Source organism: Delphinapterus leucas, chromosome 2, assembly GCF_059928025.1.
Source record: "Delphinapterus leucas isolate spDelLeu-1000000601 "Yukka" chromosome 2, BTC_Dleu_Yukka2, whole genome shotgun sequence".
Classification (NCBI taxonomy): domain Eukaryota; kingdom Metazoa; phylum Chordata; class Mammalia; order Artiodactyla; family Monodontidae; genus Delphinapterus; species Delphinapterus leucas.
Window position 1 is genome coordinate 79,764,674 of NC_143130.1, and position 17,147 is coordinate 79,781,820.

General features: G+C 40.4%; 1 protein-coding gene, 1 long non-coding RNA gene and 1 other non-coding gene across 3 annotated transcripts in view; 1 reads left to right on the forward strand and 2 right to left on the reverse strand.

Moving 5' to 3' along the window:
• Nucleotides 1-17,147, reverse strand: part of MYZAP (myocardial zonula adherens protein) — a 130,651-nt gene that overhangs the window by 13,283 nt on the left and 100,221 nt on the right. The window lies entirely within an intron of this gene.
• Nucleotides 1-17,147, forward strand: part of LOC111177658 (uncharacterized) — an 88,527-nt gene that overhangs the window by 6,303 nt on the left and 65,077 nt on the right. The window lies entirely within an intron of this gene.
• Nucleotides 16,885-16,991, reverse strand: LOC115802776 (U6 spliceosomal RNA). The gene has a single exon (XR_004023327.1). It is a non-coding gene; the product is annotated as a U6 spliceosomal RNA (small nuclear RNA).

Below are 17,147 nucleotides of genomic sequence, written 5' to 3' on the forward strand. Positions count from 1 at the left end.
TAGTAGAGTCATTTTCACAATGTTGATTCTTCCAATCCAAGAACATGGTATATCTCTCCATCTATTTGTATCATCTTTAATTTCTTTCATCAGTGTCTTATAATTTTCTGCATACAGGTCTTTTGTCTCCTTAGGTAGGTTTATTCCTAGATATTTTATTCTTTTTGTTGCAGTGGTAAATGGGAGTGTTTTCTTGATTTCACTTTCAGATTTTTCATCATTAGTGTATAGGAATGCCAGAGATTTCTGTGCATTAATTTTGTATCCTGCAACTTTACGAAATTCATTGATTAGCTCTAGTAGTTTTCTGGTAGCATCTTTAGGCTTCTCTATGTATAGTATCATGTCATCTGCAAACAGTGACAGCTTTACTTCTTCTTTTCCAATTTGGATTCCTTTTATTTCCTTTTTTTCTCTGATTGCTGTGGCTAAAACTTCCACAACTATGTTGAATAAGAGTGGTGAGAGTGGGCAACCTTGTCTGGTTCCTGATCTTAGTGGAAATGCTTTCAGTTTTTCACCATTGAGGACGATATTGGCTGTGGGTTTGTCATATATGGCCTTTATTATGTTGAGGAAAGTTCCCTATATGCCTACTTTCTGCAGGGTTTTTGTCATGAATGGGTGTTGAATTTTGCCGAAAGCTTTCTCTGCATCTATTGAGATGATCGCATGGTTTTCCTCCTTCAATTTGTTAATATGATGTATCACGTTGATTGATTTGCGTAAATTGAAGAATCCTTGCATTCCTGGAATAAACCCCACTTGATCGTGGTGTATGATCCGTTTAATGTGCTGTTGGATTCTGTTTGCTAGTATTTTGTTGAGGATTTTTGCATCTATGTTCATCAGTGATATTGGCCTGTAGTTTTCTTTCTTTGTAACATCCTTGTCTGGTTTAGGTATCAGGGTGATGGTGGCCTCGTAGAATGACTTTGGGAGTGTTCCTCCCTCTGCTATATTTTGGAAGAGTTTGAGAAGGATAGGTTTTAGCTCTTCTCTAAATGTTTGATAGAATTCGTCTGTGAAGCCATCTGGTCCTGGGCTTTTGTTTGTTGGAAGATTTTGAATCACAGTTTCAGTTTCAGTGCTTGTGATTGGTCTGTTCATATTTTCTATTTCTTCCTGTTTCAGTCTTGGCAGGTTGTGCATTTCTAAGAATTTGTCCATTTCTTCCAGGTTGTCCATTTTATTGGCATAGAGTTGCTTGTAGTAATCTCTCATGATCTTTTGTATTTCTGCAGCATCAGTTGTTACTTCTCCTTTTTCATTTGTAATTCTATTGATTTGAGTCTTCTCCTTTGTTTTCTTGATGAGTCTGGCTAATGGTTTATCAATTTTATCTTCTCAAAGAACCAGCTTTTAGTTTTATTGATCTTTGCTATTGTTTCCTTCATTTCTTTTTCATTTATTTTTTATCTGATTTTTATGATTTCTTTCCTTCTGCTAACTTTGGGGGTTTTTTGTTCTTCTTTCTCTAATTGCTTTAGGTGCAAGGTTAGGTTGTTTATTTGAGATGTTTCCTGTTTCTTAAGGTAGGATTGTATTGCTATAAACTGCCCTCTTACAGCTGCTTTTGCTGCATCCCATAGATTTTGGATCGTCATGTCTCCATTGTCATTTGTTTCTAGGTATTTTTTAATTCCTTCTTTGATTTCTTCAGTGATCACTTCGTTATTAAGTAGTATATCGTTTAGCCTCCATGTGTTTGTATTTTTTACAGATCTTTTCCTATAATTGATATCTAGTCTCATAGCGTTGTGGTCGGAAAAGATACTTGATACAATTTCAATTTTCTTAAATTTACCAAGTCTTGATTTGTCACCCAAGATATGATCTATCCTGCAGAATGTTCCATGAGCACTAGAGAAAAATGTGTATTCTGTTGTTTTTGGATGGAATATCCTATTAATATCAATTAAGTCCATCTTGTTTAATGTATCATTTAAAACTTGTGTTTCCTTATTTATTTTCATTTTTGATGATCTGTCCATTGGTGAAAGTGGGGTGTTAAAGTCCCCTACTATGGATGTGTTACTGTCGATTTCCCCTTTTATGGCTGTTAGTATTTGCCTTATGTATTGAGATGCTCCTATGTTGGGTGCATAAATATTTACAATTGTTATATCTTCTTCTTGGATCGATCCCTTGATCATTATGTAGTGTGCTTCTTTGTCTCTTCTAATAGTCTTTATTTTAAAGTCTATTTTGTCTGATATGAGAATTGCTACTCCAGCTTTCTTTTGGTTTCCATTTGCATGAGATAACTTTTTCCATCCCATTACTTTCAGTCTGTATGTGTTTCTAGGTCTGAAGTGGGTCTCTTGTAGACAGCAAATATATGGGTCTTGTTTTTGTATCCATTCAGCCAATCTGTGTCTTTTGGTGGGAGCATTTAATCCATTTACATTTAAGGTAATTATCGATATGTATGTTCCGATTCCCATTTTCTTAATTGTTTTGGGTTCGTTATTGTAGGTCCTTTACTTCTCTTGTGTTTCTTGCCTAGAGAAGTTCCTTTAGCAGTTGTTGTAGAGCTGGTTTGGTGGTGCTGAACTCTCTCAGCTTTTGCTTGTTTGTAAAGGTTTTAATTTCTCCATCAAATCTGAATGAGATCCGTGCTGGGTAGAGTAATCTTGGCTGCAGGTTTTTCTCCTTCTTCACTTTAAATATGCCCTGCCAGTCCCTTCTGGCTTGCAGAGTTTCTGCTGAAAGATCAGCTGTTAACCGTATGGGGATTCTCTTGTGTGTTATTTGTTGTTTTTCCCTTGCTGCTTTTAATATGTTTTCTTTGTATTTAATTTTTGATAGTTTGATTAATACGTGTCTTGGCGTATTTCTCCTTGGATTTATCCTGTATGGGACTCTCTGTGCTTCCTGGACTTGATCAACTATTTCCTTTCCCGTATTAGGGAAGTTTTCAACTAGAATCTCTTCAAATATTTTCTCAGTCCCTTTCCTTTTCTCTTCTTCTTCTGGAACCCCTATAATTCGAATGTTGGTGCATTTAATGTTGTCCCAGGTCTCTGAGGCTGTCCTCAGTTCTTTTCATTCTTTTTTCTTTATTCTGCTCTGCAGTAGTTATTTCCACTATTTTATCTTCCAGGTCACTTATCCGTTCTTCTGCCTCAGTTATTCTGCTATTGATCCCATCTAGAGATTTTTAATTTCATTTATTGTGTTGTTCATCGTTGTTTGTTTCATCTTTAGTTCTTCTAGGTCCTTGTTAAATGTTTCTTGCATTTTGTCTATTCTATTTCCAAGATTTTGGATTATCTTTACTATCATTATTCTGAATTCTTTTTCAGGTAGACTGCCTGTTTCCTCTTCATTTGTTAGGTCCGGTGGGTTTTTATCTTGCTCCTTCATCTGCTGTGTGTTTATCTGTCTTCTCATTTTGCTTATCTTACTGTGTTTGCGGTCTCCTTTTTGCAGGCTGCAGGTTCATTGTTCCCATTGTTTTTGGTGTCTGTCCCCAGTGGCTAAGGTTGGTTCAGTGGGTTGTGTAGGCTTCCTTGTGGAGGGGACTCGTGCCTGTGTTCTGGTGGATGAGGCTGCATCTTGTCTTTCTGGTGGGCAGGTCCACGTCTGGTGGTGTGTTTTGGGGTGTCTGTGGACTTATTATGATTTTAGGCAGCCTCTCTGCTAATGGGTGGGGTTGTGTTCCTGTCTTGCTAGTTGTTTGGCATAGTATGTTCAGCATTGTAGCTTGCTGGTCGTTGAGTGAAGCTGGGTGCTGGTGTTGAGACAGAGATCTCTGGGAGATTTTCGCCATTTGATATTATGTGTAGCTGGGAGGTCTCTTGTGGACCAGTGTCCTGACGTTGGCTCTCCCACCTCAGAGGCACAGCACTGACTCCTGGCTGCAGCACCAAGAGCGTTTCATCCACACGGAAAAAAGGAAAAGGGGAAAAAAATCATAAATCTTCCTCTCAAAGTCCACCTCATTAATTTGGGATGATTTGTTGTCTATTCATGTATTCCACAGATGCAGGGTACATCAAATTGGTTGTGGAGCTTTAATACGCTGCTTCTGAGGCTGCTGGGAGAGATTTCCCTTTCTCTTCTTTTTTCTCACAGCTCTCAGGGGCTCAGCTTTGGATTTGGCCCCGCCTCTGCGTGTAGGTCGCCGGAGGGCGTTTGTTCTTTGCTCAGACAGGACAGGGTTAAAGGAGCTGCTTATTCGGGGGCTCTGGCCCACTGAGGCCGGGGGGAGGGAGGGGCACGGAGTGCAGGGCGAGTCTGCGGCGGCAGAGGCCGGCGTGACGTTGCGCCAGCCTGAGGCGCGCCATGCGTTCTCCCGGGGGAGTTGTCCCTGGATCCCGGTACCCTGGCAGTGGCAGGCTGCACAGGCTCTCCAGAAGGGGGGTGTGGATAGTGACCTGTGCTCGCACACAGGCTTCTTGGTGGCGGCAGCAGCAGTCTTAGCGTCTCATGCCTGTCTCTGGGGTCCGCGCTTTTAGCCGCGGCTCGCGCCCGTCTCTGGAGCTCCTTTTATGCAGCGTTCTTAATCCTCTCTCCTCGCGCACCAGGAAACAAAGAGGGAAGAAAGAGCCTCTTGCCTCTTTGGCAGGTCCAGACTTTTCCCCGGACTCCCTTCCGGCCAGCCGTGGCACACTAACCCCCTGCAGGCTGTGTTCACGCCGCCAACCCCAGTCCTCTCCTTGCGCTCCAACCGAAGCCTGAGCCTCAGCTCCCAGCCCCACCCGCCCCGGTGGGGGAGCAGACAAGCCTCTCCGGCTGGTGAGTGCCGGTTGGCACCGATCCTCTGTACCACATCTTCTTTATCCATTCATCTGTCGTTGGACATTCAGGTTGTTTTTATGACCTGGCTATTGTAAATAGTGCTGCAGTGAACATTGGGGTACATGTGTCGTTTTGAATTATGGTTTTCTCAGGGTATATGCCCAGTAGTGGGATTGCTGGGTCGTATGGTAGTTCTATTTTTAGTTTTTAAGGAACCTCCACACTGTTCTCTATAGTGGCTGTATCAATCTACATTCCCACCAACAGTGCAGGAGGGTTCCCTTTTCTCCACACACTCTCCAGCATTTATTGTTTGTAGACTTTTTGATGATGGCCATTCTGACTGGTGTGAGGTGATACCTCAGTGTAGTTTTGATTTGCATTTCTCTAATAATTAGTGATGTTGAGCATCCTTTCATATGCCCCTTGGCCACCTGTATGTCCTCCTTGGAGAGAGGTCTATTTAACTCTTCTGCCCATTTTTTGATTGGGTTGTTTGTTTTTTTGATATTGAGCTCAATGAGCTATTTGTGTATTTTGGAGATTAATCCTTTGTTGCTTCCTTTGCAAATATTTTCTCCCATTCTGAGGGTTTTCTTTTTGTCTTGTTTATGGTTTCCTTCACTGTGCAAAAGCTTTTAAGTTTAATTAGGTCCTATTTTTTTAATTTTGTTTTTATTTTCATTACTCTAGGAGGTGAGTCAAAAAAGATCTTGCTGTGGTTTATGTCGAAGAGTGTTTTTACTATGTTTTCCTCTAAGAGTTTTATAGTGTCCAGTCTTACATTTACATCTTTAATCCACTTTGAGTTTATTTTTGTGTATGGTGTTAGGGAGTGTTCTAATTTCATTCTTTTAAATGTAGCTGTCCAGTTTTCCTAGCACCACTTATTGAAGAGGCTGTCTTTTCTCCATTGTATGTTCTTGCCTCCTTTGTCATAAATTAGGTGACTACATGTGCGTGGGTTTATCTCTGGGCTTTCTATTACTGTACAATTGATGTATATTTATGTTTTTGTTCTGGTACCATACTGTCTTATTCCTATAGCTTTGTAGTATAGTTTGAAGTCGGGGATCCTGATTCCTTCAGCTCCGTTTTTGTTTCTCAAGATTGATTTGGCTCTTTGGGATCTTTCGTGTTTCCATACAAACTGTAAAATTGTTTTTTCTAATTCTGTGATGAATGCCATAAGTAATTTGATAGGGATTGCATTGAATCTGTAGATTGCTTTGGGTAGTATAGTCATCTGCGCAATACTGATTCTTCCAATCCAAGAACATGGTGTATTTCTCCATCTGTTTATGTCATCTTTGATTTCTTTCATGAGTGTTTTATTGTTCTCTGAGTACAGGTCTTTTGCCTCTTTAGGTAGGTTTATTCCTAGGTATTTTATTCTTTTTGTTGCAATGGTGAATAGGATTGTTTCCTTAATTTCTCTTTCTGATCTATCGTTGTTAGTGTATAGGAATACAAGAGATTTCTGTGCATTAATTTTGTATCCTGCAACTTTACCAAATTCATTGATTAGCTCTAGTAGTTTTCTGGTGGCATCTTTAAGATTTTCTATGTATAGTATCATGTCATCTGCAAACAGTGACAGTTTTACTTCTTCTTTTCCAGTTTGTATTCATTTTATTTCTTTTTCTTCTGATTGCCATGGCTAGGACTTCCAAAACTATGTCGAATAACATTGGCGAGAGTGGACATCCTTATGTTGTTCCTGATCTTAGTGGAAATGCTTTCAGTTTTTCACCATTGAGAATGATATTAGCTGTTGGTTTGTCATATATGGCCTTTATTATGTTGAGGTAGGTTCCCTCTGTGCCCATTTTCTGGGTAGTTTTTATCATAAATGAGTGTTGAATTTTGTCAGAAGCTTTTCCTGCATCTATTGAGATGATCATATGGTTTTTATTCCTTAATTTGTTAATATTGTATATCACATTGATTTGTGTATATTGAAGAATCCTTGCATTCCTAGGACAAATCCCACTTGATCATGGTGTATGATCCTTTTGATGCGTTGTTGGATTCTGTTGGCTAGTATTTTGTTGAGGATTTTTGCATCTATGTTCATCAGTGATATTGGTCTGTAATTTTCTTTTTTTGTGATATCTTTGTCTGGTTTTGGTATCAGGGTGATGGTGGCCTCGTAGAACAAATTTCGGAGTGTTCCTCCCTCTGCTATATTTTGGAATAGTTTGAGAAGGATAGGTGTTAGCTCCTCTCTAAATGTTTGATAGAATTCGCCTGTGAAGCCATCTGCAGAATTCACAGATTCGTTTCCCTTCCAGTTCTAAAATTCTATACTTCTACAAAATGTCACATTTCTCCTCTTTGTATTTCAGTTGTGATCCCACTGCAACAAAAGGTTTTCTTCAGCTACCCAAGGGTTTAGGCTGTAAAGTGCATGCACTCCACACTAAAAGTAAATTCTTGCATTAGTTATCCAAACTGTTTGAAATGAGGAACCAACTTTTCAGCTCATATCTCCCTCTTTATCAGCAAATAGTAATTTAAAGCCAATTACCAGGGCTGTGATTCCCCAGTGACAGACTGTGGGCTATTAAAATTAATCCTGACAGAAGATCCTTGCTGCTTTCTCCAAGCACATTCAGGCCATTGGTTTATGAACAGGATGAACAGACGGCCCATCCCAGAGGGCTTGAGGGAGGAAGTACGTTAAAATGGCTGCCTGCATCTTTGTTTGCTCAGCTGCTTGGAAAAACTAAGACTGAGGGAAATGGGATTAATCAAGGGGGCAGTTGCCCATGGAAAAAAAAATAGGAAGACTCTGGTGAGAAAATTCCAGCCAAATAAGGTTCAAGTCAAAGGGAAAGAATTCTTATCTCTTCAGACTTTCACACGGTTGAGTGTTGTTTGGTGACAAATTTCCCATTTCAGGCCACCACAGTGTTTTATGATATTTTTGTTAGCATGTGAAGAGAGAATTCAGGAAAAAAAATTAAATGTTTGATTCTCTAAAGTTCAGGTGATTTACTTTGTAATTAGCAACATTAATGAAGATTAATGGTTAGATATGTGACTAATGGTGATTGAATAACACCTTTCTATGATTTTTCATATGAATAAACTCACAAATCAGAAAAAAAAGTCCTTGAAAGCTCGCATGTACTGCTGTGTGGTACAGAATATACAGACCCTGTAGCTGAGGCTCTTCCTCCTCCCTCTCCCATTAGGAGACAATCTTTTTTTTTCTTTTTTTACATTTTATTGAAGGATAGTTGATCTACAGTGTTGTGTTAATTTCTGCTGTACAGCAAAGTGATTCAGTTATATATTCTTTTCCATTATGGTTTATCACAGGATATTGAATATAGTTCCCTGTACTATAGGGTAGAACCTTGTTGTTTATCCATCCTATATAAACTAGTTTGCATCTGCTAATCCCAAACTCCCAATCCTTCCCTCTCACAAACCCCTCCCCCTTGGCAACCACAAGTCTATTCTCTATGTCTGAGTCTGTTTCAGGAGACAGAATCTTGAATAAGATGTAAAATATCTTCCCCTCTCCCGACTTATTTCACTTCCCTTTGATGCATTGGCTAAAATTCCACCAATAAGAAAATTACTAGGTTAAAAAGGATCTTCCTTTGAGACAGTAGATATTTCTAGAAGGGTTGTGGCCTATCAGTCATTTACAGTTGAGTGTGAATTTGTTCCAAATGGCTTTCTCACAAAAGGCTAGCTGAGGTGATGACTTGCACTAAAAGAGTGGGCTTTGTTAGGAGGGAAAGCGAGAAAATGGAGAGACTTTTGAGCAATTGGAGAGGAAGAGTAGACCAGAGAAAGTGTTATAACAGAGAGTTCAGGTGGCAGGAAGACCACAGAAGGCCTCCTTTTCACAATTTGGAGAATATGTAGGCCAGGCAAAAAGGGAGGATGTCAAAACCAAAGTTTGCTTAGAATTGGTTCAGATTCCATGCTGGAGGGCAGACCCTCCTATACGTAAGTGGGCCTTGTCTAAGATTCTTCATAAAATATCCCGTACATTGTTTAAGGGAGGTAATTTGCAAAGTCACTAAAGGGTGAGATTTAATAATTTCCTTTCAAGTTTCATGGGAGAGGGATTTTAGAGTTGTGCTGTTAGTGGAGGGAAAGTAGAACCAGGTCTCTACCACAGTGCTGGCACACTGTATGTCTCACTCTTTGGAATCTGATGTACATCAGAGGCCATAAAATAAAGAAACTGGTGATCGGCAGCGAAATGGACTTAGAGAAAACTGACCGCCCTTCTCCTCTCATGAGACCTGGCCGGAATCAAGTATCTGGTCACCTGTAATTTTCTGGCTTAGAAGAACACAGCTAGCTCTGAAAAGCTTCAGCTAGGGGGAATAGGAGAAAAGGAGCAAGGGATGCCCATATAATATAGAGTTGGGAGAATGACCAAGGAAAAAAATGTCATCCTTGATTTTCTTCTCCAAAATTTGGAGGAGAGAATAGTCAAGCATAGTATATAGACAGTAAAGGTGATACAGACCAGAGAAGTGAAGGGGTGGTGGTGAAATTTGTCAATCTCCAACCATGATTTTGGGAGGAGAGGGTTTGTGTACCGCTAACTTTGTGGCCAGTTAATTTCCCCAGGCCTCAGTTTTCTCCCATTTAAAATGAGGGTATTGAACCAGACAAACTCCAAGGTGCATTTCAGTGCTTAAATTATAGTATTCGAGGATGACTGATGTTATTCTTTGACAACATCTGCATCTATTTAAGTTCGTAAATGTTGAAGAAATATTTGGTATGCAGTAAACCAGGAAGCAGGTAGCTCCCTTTAAATAAATAGTCATCCAACATTGATGAAGTTTAGGGTATTATCAACCTTTGCTGGACTCCTGTGGTTGCCCGTATCTTGTGGGACTGGATCATGTTTTCCATCACCTAGAATTCTTGGGCTTAATTTAATTTTTATATCTAATGGATGACAGCTCTGAGTAATTTAAGATTGTTTATAAGGTTAAAAAAACCTGAAGTTGTCAAAATAGCAGAAGACAGGCAAAGGGTAATGAATGATGTGGGAGGAACATCACTTCAAGCTGACTCGGGAAAAAGGTGGTTTGAAGGAATAAGTATTTTCTTTATAATGCACAGAAAGAAAAACATTAGATAATGTAAATAAAGGGTTGCAGATTCCGGGTCTTTGGCCACATCCAATCTACAGATGAATTTGCTCAGCAGCAGGGTTTTTCAAAATAATGAATTTGAGTGACTTTAAGATGGACATGTACTTATAATCCTGGTGAACACCCTTCTTGCCTCTTCCTGCCACCAGCCACTCACCCCCATTATCCTACCACAGACCCTTGCCACCTTGATGCAGACTTCCTGGGCACCAGGACATTTGGGTGTGTGATGCAAGTATAAATGAAAAACGTGGGCCAACTCTTTTTCTTTTTTGAGAGGCTGCAATTACAGTCAGTCATCCATATATGTGGGTTCCACATCCACGGATTCAACAAACCTTGGAACCAAAATATTCAGAAAAAGAAAAAACAATTCTGGAAAGTTCCAAAAAGCAAAACTTGAATTTGCCTGTGAGTGGGAAACTATTTACAAAGCATTTACATTGTATTAGGTATTGTAAATAATCTAGAGATGATTTAAATTATACGAGAAAATGTGCATAAGTTTATGCAAATACTACACCATTTTACATAACAGGCTTGAGCATCTGTGGATTTTGGTATTTGTGGGAATGTGGGGCCTGGAACCAATTCCCCCACCTTCTCTTGATACTGAAGGATGACTGTGATACCATGGAAACTTCTCGATCACTTCCTAGATCACTTGTTATAGGAAGGTGTTCTTTACCTCTAAACCTGTTTTCCTAAGGCCTTCTGTGTTTTAAGAATCTCTACAGGGAATTCCTTGGCGGTCCAATGGTTAGGATTCCACGCTTCCATTGCAGGGGGCACGGGTTCGATCCCTGATCAGGGAACTAAGATCCTGCATGTTGTGCGGTGTGGCCCCCCTGCCCCCCCCAAAAAAGGAATCCCTACAAATGGTTGTCAGGTGATTCATAGAGTTAATGTCCCCACAGATTGTAAACTTCATTGATATTGCAAGTTTGGTTTTGGGGGGGGCGGTTTGTTTTTGCTAGAATCAAGTGTAAAAAGCGGATATTAATTCAAAAGAACTTAACCTTTTCTGGGAAAAACCAGTTTGCATGATTTGTAGTCAGACTAATAAATGCTCTAGTCAAAGGATATAATCCTGTTATTTTGAACAATTGCTAAGAAATTGTTTGCAAGCATCTCTAATAATATATAGAGTTTGTTTACAAAGCTTGATTGAACATTTTTATCTATAGCAAAAGCCATTTTAAAAGGTCAAAGAAAAAAAATTAAAAAAAATAAAATAAAAGGTCAAAGAAAATTATGAATCTTTATGATTAGTGTAGAAACATTAGCATCTTTACAACTACGTTTTCTGTTTTAAATTCCGTATTGGGATTTTGTGATAAAAAAGGTCAACTTGAGACAGCCCTTATTTCCTTCCCCCAGCCCTCCAAAAATGTTTAAATAAAGTTGTGGATACCATAAAGATATTTTATTTTAGGGTTGGGCCACAAAGTGACCAGTTAACATTTTTCAGGCTGAACATGCATTGTTTAGGAGGTGGCAAGTTAGAGGGGAAAAGGGAGAATTAAAATATTTGCAAGATGTCATTAATCTCCAGCAAGAGCCAAGAGTTGTTTTTTTCCCCCTTCATTTCAGAACTAATCCAGCTTTCTGTTATTTGGCTCAGAAAAGTCTTAAATCTGTAACAAGAGAGTAACTTCCTGTTCTCAAGAGAATGGCTGCCAAAGAAAACATTTACAAGAAAAGTCCCAGGGCCAAAAAATTGCCTACTAATTATTTCTCAGCCCCCCACACCCCTAATTCAGGAAGGTGAATGCTGTAAATGCTGTATGTTAAAACTCAAAAGTATGTGTTGAAAAATTAAGAGAAAACCCCTAAGAACTGTTTGCCATTTATTTATATTTTATTGCATTCAAATTACATCAGTTTTATGGCCTTTGGGCACAAATTAATGTTTCTTATTTTGTTCAGAATTCCACAAAGATTATACTATACCTTCATCTGAATACATTATGGAAGTTTTTTACCTGGTACCTTCCCAACTGAAGAAGAGAGAAGCAGCCCCAGCATTCAGGAACTCACCTAGTCCCACCAGCTGCAAGTTGGCCTGATACTCAGCAGTGGCTCTTGGTTTTCTCCTTGGGGATCTATCTATTCAGTGCAGTGTCAGTCAGAATTCCAGCAGCCCATAGGTAGAAACTGACAGACTGTAAAATTCATATGGAAATTCAAAGGTCCTAGAATAGCCAAAACAACTTTGAAAAAGAACAGAGTTGAAAAGCCTATACTACGTGACTTCAAGGGCTTAAGATAAAGCTACGGTAATCAAGAGAGTGTGGGACTGGTGTTAAGATAGACAACTAGATCAATATAACAGAGTGTATAGAAATAGACCTATGCATGTATGGGCAGTTGATTTCCAACAGTGGTACAAGGCCAATTCAGTGGAAAATGGGTAGTCTTTTCAACAAATGGTGCTAAAACAATTAATTGGACATCCATATGCAAAAACCTCTTTGATTTAAACTTCATACCATGTATTAGTAATCTAATCCTGCCTAACAAATTACCTCCAAACTTTGCAGCCATCTCCCTGTGGTCTCTTTGCCTCTGGTCTCTCTTTCCAGAAACATATCTCCAGTCTTTCTTTGGGGCTTGTCCTCCTCTGACAAAGTCAAGTGAGTTATTCTCAAATTTCCATATAAGGAAAAGGAGTCTGTGGTTTATTTAATCTTATGTTTATCCAGACACAATTTTTTTTTTTGCCCTACTTTCCTTCTGCACAATCCTACTCACAAGTAAGCATTATTCGTTGTCTCTAATGTGTGTCCAATAAGAGGAAACCCTTGGGTTTAAAAATATTCATGTGCAATACCTCCTTCACAGTAGTGACTAGTACCAATAGCAGGGGTCAATTGTTGGTATCGATTGTAGGCATGTCTCTGGCGCAGTGCTGGAAACTTTTCCCATGCTGCTTCGCATGATCATCACAGCAGGCCTGTGCGGGGCGGGGTGTGGGGGCGGGTGGAATTCCATTTCCTTCCTAGGCAGAGCTGCTCATGGGAGCCCTGCACCTGAGAGCAGAGGTGACCTGCCCAAGGGAGTATTGCAATTTAGTGGCAATACCGACTCCAGGCTTCCCACCCCTGTTCTGGAATCAGACGGGCCTGGGTGGTTTCAGGCAATTTTCATCTCTCTTTGAGTTTCCGTTTCCTTAACCACAAAATGGTGGTAGTGACATTTTCTACACAGAACTGCTATGAAGATTGACTGCTTGCATGCTGTGCCTAGGTCCGTAACTCTTGGTCTCCTTTACTTCCCCCAGCGAAGCCTCCTTCTGGATACTTTTCATTTGTAGATTTCTCCATGCTTGTTGAGGTGTGGAATGAGTCCCCTCCTTTATAGGAAACTGCCCCTAAGGAGCTTACATGGATGGAGAGAAAGGAAATGGACATGATGGTCAGTCATTTGATGTGAGAGTAGAAAAGAGGGGAGCAGGAAAAAAGTACCCCTGGGATTCAGAGACATCAAAGACTAGGAGGAGACAGACTCACTGGGAATAATTTTCGATGAGGATGAGGGTATTGAGGGTACACATCTGTGTGTCCCCAGCACCTGGCATGCACTGCTTGAACTGAACTGGGCCTCTGAGTCTGGATGTCAGGGAGATCACTATGGTCTGATGTGGCCTGAAGTAGGACAGGAAGGAATCCTGCCCTTCCTGTCACACCCCTCACCCCACCCTCTGTCTTGGGAAGCACCCTAGAACTCCTGGAGCAGGCCAATGGCATTTGCTGGGGAGAAAGAGGGTGCCCAGAGTAGACAGACACGTGGACCAGCTCAGGGTCAGTCTTGGTTGGTGCACCCTCTGTCGGGGAGACCATGTCACATCACCAAACTCCAGAGACTTCCCAAATGTTCCTCTCTTCCCAGCTAGCCCTGAAAGGAACCCTCTGGGGCATGTGCCACCCAGACTCAAACCCCATGTCAGGCACATGGCCTGAATTTTTTGTCCCAATGGCTGACTCTTGCTTCTGACTGGGACACCAGCTTCTTCTAAGTAAGCCCAGTCCTGTTTCCATTCGGCTGCCCGGTACTCTCTGGGCCCTGAGGACACTTAAAGGCCTGCATCTCACACCTGCACGGTCCCGAGCTCAGGTATCCAAAGGCAATATCCTGAAGGAACTTTATTCACTGCCTGTTTGGGGGGGCGTGCCTGCGTAAAGCAGGCAATTTTATACACACCTTCATTTCTCACTCCCAGTGTTGGCAGCAGTCAGGAAAGAACATCCTCATACTGTTGGTGAGAGCTTTCAGTGGACTCCAATTTCCAGAGGCCAAGTTGGAACCACGTACATGAAAAGACTTAAATGTGCCTTAACTTGTGACCCAGCGATTCCTCTTCTAGGAATTTATCCTAGGCAAGTGTACAAAGACATGTGTACAAGACGGTTCAGCAGAGGATTGCTTTAAAAAGAGTAAAGACAGCCTCCAAAATTCCAACATCAGGGGATAGGTCAAATAAACCATAGTACCTCAATAAACTGGAATCCAGCTAGCTGTAAGAAACAGTGGTGTAGCTCTACACATCTGTATCTATATAGAATGATATATAAGTGATTATATATGTGGTTACAAAAGTATGTAGTGATAATAGGTAGCACTTACCAAGTGCTTACTATGTGCCAAGCACTATTCTAAGAACTCCACAGATATTAGCTCATTTAATCTGCACACAGTGACAGTTGGGAAAGAACTGTTACTGATCCCATTTTACAGGGACTCAAAGAGGTTCTGTGCTCAAGCCACACACTAGTGACTAAGCTGAAACAGTCTCCAGAGCCCACGTTCCTGAATACCACGATTCTGCTTCTCAGTATAGGGTCCTATGTGTGCTAAAACAAAATGAATGGGGGAGGGGGGTGTGTTTAAGAAAGTCTGGAAGGATTGGAATGAGAATATTAATTGAGGCATTATCATAGGAATACATTTTTTAAAAAAAAACTTAACACACTGCTGTTTTTCATTTCAGTTAGATAAATTTGCTGTGTAATATTAGAGATCATTCCCCTAGTTCTACACGATACCCGTGCTTATGAGGAGGTTGAAGACCAAACGGCACTCTTTCAGACGGTGGGTTGAGTGTCACTAATTTTGACAAAGGGTTGAGAAGGATCAGCTCTGGTTTTTTTCAGTTTCAAGTCTGTACCACTGAGGAAGTCTCTTCAGTGGTCTTTCTAAACAGTTCAAATAATCTTTAAAATTCTCCACATGTTGAAGGTATATAAAAGTATGAAGGGCCCAGGGACACTTTTAATGCTATGGAATGATCCCTGGCATCCTTTGAATTTAAAATCACTAATTTTTTCCCTTTTTTTGACTGTTTTAAGAAAAGAAAAAACGGGACGGGGTCGGTGATGTGGAGTGCTTGCAGAACAGTCTTTGTTGTATTAAAACCGACATTCTTTATGCCGTGTTTCATTTAGGAGCTGTTTCCACACCAGCTTCTCCAGGGGCCCAGGGGTTGCCATACCTTCTGCCACTCTGAGTCCTGCTTCCCTACCTCCTGGTCCCAAGGCCTGCCTTTTCCTGAAATGCTCCTCCTTGGGGCTGCGCTAGGAAACGGTTTCTCATGCTAGAGCAGCTCAAAGAGTGAAGGTAGCCAGGAGTCAACAGTGCTTTAAAACACACCTCAGAATGGCAGCACCCTCCTCTGCGTCCATCCCCAGGCCAGGCCTCTGCGTGACCTACCTCAGTTGGCACTCACGTTGGCCTATCAGGTGTGATTTTCTTTTTTTGAGTTGAAGTGTAGTTGATTTACAGTGTTGTGTTAATTACTGCTGTACAGCAAAGTGATTCAGTTATAGATATATATATTCTTTTCCATTATGGTTTATCATAGGATATTGAACATAGTTCTCTGTGGTATACAGTAGGACCTTGTTTTTTGTGCATTCTATGTATGAAAGCTTACATCTGCTAACCCCAACCTGCCACTCCATCCCTCCCCCAACACCCTCCCCCTTGGCAACCACCAGTCTCTTCTCTATGTCCGAGATTCTGTTTCATAGGTTCATTTGTGTCATATTTTAGATTCCACATATAAGTGATAACATATGGTATTTGTCTTTCTCTTTCTAACTTACTTCACTCAGTATGATAATCTCCAGTTGCATCCATGTTGCTGCAAATGGCATTATTTCATTCTTTTTTATGACTGAGTAATAGTGATCCATTGTATATATGTACCATATCTTCTTTATCCATCTATTGATGGACACCTAGGTCGTTTCCATGTTTTGGCTATTGTGAATAGTGCTGCTGTGAACATAGAGGTGCATGTTTCTTTTTGAATTATAGTTTTGTCCAGATATATGGCCAGGAATAGGATTGCTGGATCATATGGTAATTCTATTTTTAGTTTTCTGAGGAATCTCCACATCATTTTCCATAGTGGCTGCAGTAACTTTCATTCCCACCAACAATGTAGGAGGGTTCCCTTTCTCCACACCCTCTCCAGCATTTGTTACTTGTAGAATTTTTAACGATGGCCATTCTGACTGGTGTGAGTTGGTACCTCATTGTAGTTTTGATTTGCATTTCTCTAATAATTGGTGATGTTGAGCATCTTTTCAAGTGCCTATTGGTTATCTGTGTTTCTTCTTTGGAGAAATGTCTATTTAGGTCTTCTGCCCATTTTTGGATTGGGTTGTTTTTTTTTTTGTTATTGAGTTGTATGAGCTGTTTGTGTATTTTGGAAATTAAGCCCTTATTGGTCACATTGTTTGCAAATATTTTCTCCCATACTGTAAGTTGTCTTTTTGGATTTTTTTTATGGTTTCCTTTGCTGTGCAAAAGCTTGTAAGTTTGATTAGGTCCCATTTGTTTATTTTTATTTCTATTGCCTTGGGAGACTGATCTAAGAAAACATTGGTACGATTTATGTTGGAGAATGTTTTGCCTGTGTTCACGTCTAGAAGTTTTATGGTGTCATGTCTTATGTTTAAGTCTTTAAGCCATTTTAAGTTTACTTTGTGGAAAAAATATGGAATGCTGCATGAATTTGCGTGTCATCCTTGCTCAGGGGCCATGCTAATCTTCGCTGTATTGGTCCAATTTTAGTATATGTGCTGCCGAAGTGAGCACCGGGTAGGTGTGATTATCCCAAGTTTTTAGAACATGAAGTTGATATTCAGAGAGCTTTGATGACATGCCCAAGGTCCCACAACCACAATTTAAATAAAAATTTGGTTTCAAAGTATGCGTTTTCCTCTTGACACTGTCCTGACTTGTGGTGATTTA